The sequence below is a fragment of the Rhinolophus sinicus genome, chromosome 14 (assembly GCF_057876585.1).
Source record: "Rhinolophus sinicus isolate RSI-liver-muscle chromosome 14, RSI-T2T, whole genome shotgun sequence".
Classification (NCBI taxonomy): Eukaryota; Metazoa; Chordata; class Mammalia; order Chiroptera; family Rhinolophidae; genus Rhinolophus; species Rhinolophus sinicus.
In genome coordinates this window covers 48,929,122-48,935,121 of record NC_142514.1, presented here as the reverse complement: position 1 = coordinate 48,935,121, position 6,000 = coordinate 48,929,122, and positions in this window count along the sequence as shown.

Sequence of the window (6,000 nt, the reverse complement as noted above, 5' to 3'; positions counted from 1 at the left end):
TTTTCTTCCTTTGCCAAGATGACTGCACTGTTCTTTTCAAATTTTAACTAATCCTTTGAAATTTCAGATGCTGTGCAAAATTGCAATAAAAATGCCATAAACCAAGCTCACTGTGATTTTTTTCCCTTTTAAAAAAATTTAAATCATGTTAAAACAGTAAATAAAAAATACTGATGGTAGAAAAACCTAAAAAATAAGCATAAAAAGAAACAAAAAATCAACTGTTGCCTCATCACCTAGAAATAACTATCCATTCAACTTTTCATTTACTGTATATTATTACTGAAAATTTAAACACTGATTCCTGGTTAAGAATAAGAATCTAAACACGAGTTTTTCTCGAAGACCCTTAAAGTGATCAATAAATATTTCATAATATTATGCTGCTCTTCAACATTCTATTTGAAAATAGCTGGGGGCATATGTGTATCAGGTCCCATAAACAGCTCAAACCCAGAAAATATTTGAGTAATAAGCTCTTTCCTATTGTCTGGACAACCTTGGTTTTGTCTCCCTATTGCTGAGATAAAAGGACATTCTATTCTCATCCTGGAAGAAACTAAACAGAGATAGCCAAGTCATTGTGACACAATTGGATGTCTTCACAAATAAATACACGAAGTAAGGATATCACAAAACTGTTTTCATTTCTAATTCTGACAGCCAACTCCCCTGTGGGTTGTAGCAATAGTCAGACTCTGTTTATTTGGAGTACTATTCTTATTAATACTACAGTCTGTGTATTTGAAATCCTTCTACTACATGTACTATATATTGGACACTTAAAATGTGCCAAGGCATTGTGCATGGTAATTAAACAGTTTGTTGCAGGAAACCTGTAAGGGTGGGATAATACTTTACCATTGTTTTGCAGATAAAGAAACTGAGGCTCAGAGAAATTAAGCAAATGTCACAGAGCTAAGGAGGTGGTGTTACTGGATTCAAAGTCAGGCTGCTTGGCATGAATCAAAACAGTCACATTAAACTGTACTGATAGTCAAGATATTCTTTACCACCAGATACTCCCTGCTTGTTTGGTTTTAAGTTGGTTTCACTGAAGAATGTCCTTTGATAAGGCAGTAAAATTAATATTAAATCTCAAACATTGAGCACATCCCTTTTGAATATTCAGGGTGGTGAAATGGGAAGAGCACATGAAGCAATTCTGTGATGGTTGTGTCAGGAAAAGCACTTTTGGGATTGAATTGTGAGCTTCAAACTAGCTGCTTTTTCCATGAAGCACCATGTATTTTTAAAGAAAGACTGAAAAATTGTGGTTATTCAGATTGGAGTATTTGAAATTAAATGAAACAAGATTCGAAAATGAACAACATTTGAAAATGAGTCTGTAACTAACTTCAGGAAAAACAACTGACAGTATTTGTTGCTGATGATAAAATTCAAACACGCAATTTTGCAAAACTCTCATTCACTACCATGAGCATTAGTGGTGATATTAATGAATTTTTGATATTGTATAATGAAATATATCAACATTTGGAAGATCTACATAACTTAGCGAACCAATATTTTCCAAATGATCAATGCATGATATTACAAAATCATGGGTGGGTACTAACATGTTGTTTGCTGGTGAAAATATAAATAAATAAATAAATAAATAAATAAATAAATAAATAAATAAAATAAGAAAATAAAATAATCTTTACTCTTGATCATCTAAAGAGTTTTATTCTATTATATATTGCTTAAGGACTTATTTTGTTATAAATGGCTTCTAAATTTATCAAATACCTATTTAACTTCATCATATGGTACTTTTTCTTTTGTTAAGGTGAAGAATTGTGTTGATAGCCTTCTTTATGTTGAAATTTCTCTGCATTCTCGGAATAAATCTATTTGATCATAGTGTAATAGTTTTTTAATATTCAGGACTGAATTGTTAATATTTTATTGAGAATTTTCATATCTGTATTCATAAGTAAAATTGATCTCTCTTTGGCAATCAAGATTAGTTTAACTTTATAAAATGAAGGCATTACCTATTCTTTAGAAATTTGGGGGGGGAAAGCGATAATAATATCTTTTACCTGGTGGCTTTAAGAAATTCACTGCAGTACAATGCATGTAATCAAGTGCATAACTTTTAAGTTTTATTGGAACATGGCTACACTTATTTGGTTACTTATTGTCCATGGCTGCTTTTGTGCCTCCACAGCAGAGCTGAGAAATTGTGACGGAGACCTCACAGTCTACAGAGATGGAAATAGTTATTACCTGGCCCTTTGCATTTTGCCGACCTGTGCTTACAAACACTCTAATTTCTTCAGGTTGACCTACTTCTCTAGAGTGGGTGCTTAGAAGGCTTTTACTTGTGTTTAAGAACTGGAATGCAAATGAGCCATTTTGCTCTTTTTCAAAAATTTTAGCTGTCCTACCAAAGTAAATTTCTTATAGAATAAATTTCCTTAAAGGAAAATATAAACATAATGCATTTTTATAATTACCTAACAACACTTAGTTCATTTTTCTTTAGTTTCAAAATGAAATAATGACTCTCTGATCTTAATATTTTTTGTATGAATTTAAAAATAATTTCCCAGCACCCCCTGCACAAATCAGGCTGGGTTTTCTCTCCTTTTGATAGTTAGATGATTCACTCTCATCCCTGTCTGTGGGAAGCAACAACCTTTCATTTTTTGATTACAAATTGAAAGTGAGGCTTCGTGCTCCCATACTGGTTATACTGGTTTCTTGCTTTGCTAAGTAGGGAAAAATAGCCTAGTGGGTGGGTGGGGAACCACAAGTTTCAAGTTATGTCCTGCACTAAAATAAAAAATAAAAAGTGTGTACCATAGTTAAACTAGTGAGGAAAAAAACTGAGGAGAGATTAGAGGAAACTTTAATCTAATACCTAACATATTTAAGCCTCAATCAACCTTCTAGTAGTATGTGTCCATGCATGTGGAGAAGAGAAGAGAACATATAAATTCAAATGGACAGTAAGAAAGGAAAAACATAAGTGGCAGTAAGCAAAAATATTGAGAAGAACTAAGAAAGTACTGAAGTGGGAGGCAAGACATCTGATTGGAAGAAGTATAAAAACTGGCAAAGATTAGCAAAAAGAGGCTAAACTGGGGGGTGAATAGGATTTTTAAATAAATACTGACTTGAGATATTATTTGTCATTCAAAGATGGAGGTAGCATATGATTAAAATTTTGAAAAGAAAAAAACAAGTAATCTAGGGAATTACATTATGGTGGTGAGCAGAAATTGCTGAAATATGTGCTTAATTCCTTAGGAAAACAGGTTTTACAGGAAGAAATTGGAGATTAAGAGCAAGCTTCTACAATGAGCCAGACATTTTATGGACTTTCCCTTTCACTCTTCATGGCAAGAACATAAGTGGTGACCACTGATCATTATTAGTGATAAGTAACGGTCATTGTTATGATCATTTTTGCCTCTGAGGATACGGAAGCCCAGGACACTGGCCACTTTGGCCACAGTCACACAGCTAGTAAGGGTTCGAAGCTAAAACGAGATGTTTGTCAAATGTGTATTTTAAAACAACAAAACAAAACAAACCAAAAAACAAAAACCTAGATCACATGGCTGCTTAAAAGAAATGAATTCAGAAGAGAGCTGAGGTGGAATGCAGCCATAGAATATTTGCCAGATTTGGCCTGAGGAAGCACTTCAGCTGTTGGTGAAAACAAACCACGCATTGGTGCGGATGAAAACCAGACTGCAGGAGGTGAAAGTGGGAGTAGCAAAGAAGATCAGAGGTAGTGGGGGCAGGCCACCTTCTTAAGAATTTCGGGAGCAAAAAAAGCATAGTAAATGATCAATAACTATTTCATATTGTGTTTTCTTAATGCATTTTTGATAATACTTAGAAAGACAGGTCAAGTAATGGTCCCAATAAGGAACCATTTCGTTCTCTAAAATTCTAGACGTAAAAGTTCTAATCTCTCAACTGTTTTTTTTTTTGTTTTGTTTTTTTTCAAATCACTCCTTTATACTGGATAATTCCCAAGGTTTTTTTTAAAAAATCGATGAACTGAAGTAGTGTTTAATTTCCCAGCGTATAATCTACCGGACTCTGTCATAAGGGCCTCCTAGTCTGCTTTCTTCAAAGTCCCTCTATTAACAATGACAACAGATGACAGCATGATACTGCATGATTCAAGATGCTCATGTATTTTTTGAGAGAAACTTTACATTTCATATGATGTCTGAAAACAGAAATGAGTCATACAGGAATTTTTTAAAAGTGAAGATGAAAAGGAAGGCCTCATTTATTTGGTTTTGGGGGAAATTTCCCTATTGATTTTGGGGGAGGGTTTCCCGCTGACATTCCCAGAGTTAACTGAATTTTCTGTAATTTGCTATTAATACTGACTGTGCTGCTGAAGTTGCTGCTAATTAATATTTTATAAAGCAGGAAGATGTTCAGTCTCAATTTAGATGACTGCCAAGTCTAAATTTCTCACCTTAATGTTGTAGCTCAGCTGCAGTCTCCCTTTCTCAGCTGCCTGAGGCTATCTCCATCTGAATGTCCCATTACTAACTTAAATTCAACAAGTGCAAACTCAAACTTAGTATTTCAGTCCTGGAATTCTTCCTGCCAACTTCCTTATTTCTGCTAACATGATCATTGATCTAGTTGCCTAGACTCAAACTTTCAACTGCAATCATAGGAGCAAGAGCTTATGAGGCATTAGGCATTGTACCGTTAAGAGCTTAGCAAACGTATTTTTGTATTTTCTCAAGCAGAGACTGTACCCCATGCCCCTTCCAACCCTCTTTGAGTAAGTGTTCTGTCTCATGGGGCTGGATCTGACAGCATCCCCTTTCCCCACCCTCAGCCTCACTGCCAGCTAATGTGAGGTAGGTACCAGCATTAGCATTACTTTAACTGGGGGAAGCTGTGTGTTAGTCAGGTTAGTAATTCATTTAAGATCACTTAACTAATGACTGGAACAGCAGGATTCAGACCTGAGACTGCAATCATCCAGAGCTCAAAACTGTCAGCCACCTTGTTATGTTGTCTTAGAGTCAGTGGCCTCTAATGCCTCGTCCACCTGTGCCTGCTCATGAAGACTTTGTTCCTACAGTCTCATGCAGCTGTCTTCTCTTTTCCATTTCAATGCACCACTTATTCTGCCTCTCATTACCTCTCACTTGTGCTAAGTGGTCCTTCTGCTCTTTACCAACAGGTTCATCTTAAGCAGTCACTTCATGTATACTATTAGCTGAATGACAAGCCTTGGATAACTCCGCATGGTGTGTCATTTTCTTACCCAGACAGTCAGGCCACCCACCATCTGTGCTTAGTTCTGACCACTTATCTTCAAGAACACTGTGTCCCACCCAGTCTAGACGTCTTCCTGTACTGTGAACTTCTCTGTCTGTGAAAATTCTACTTTCACCTTCATAGCTTAGATAAGTGCTATTTCTTTCAATGATTCCCTTAATCAGATAAAAATATTCTGGACTTCTCTGATGAAAACATATTCTAGCCTGTACTGTGGTCACTTGTGTATTTATCCTCCCTATGGGATCCTAGTTCTTCTAGGGTTAAACTGTGCTACTGGGATCTTTGTAGTTGGTAGTTACATAGCATAGTACAATCAATGATTCTTGGTTGAAAAGTTAAAATGTATTAAATTTCATGTTAGGGGCTGTCAAGATACATGGTCCAGGTATTCAAGATGTTTTCAATCTGGTAAGGGAAATAAGACTATTATTCAGTAATTAGCTAGAGAACAATCAGGAGCTTAACTATGAGAATGATGAAAGAAGAGAGAGAACAGGAGGGAAGGAATGGGTAGAGAAACATTTAGAGAAAAGATGAGACCTGCGTTTAATGCTGAAAAGTGAAGAAAGTTGCTGTAAGTGGAAGGAAAAATCATGAGTGAAAGCTGAGATGGGCATAACAGGTCTGGGAGGAAGGGTGGCATTTTAGGAACATCTATTGAGAAGGAAAAACACCAGGAACATTCAGGGTGTTTCAAAGTAAAACAATTCCCTC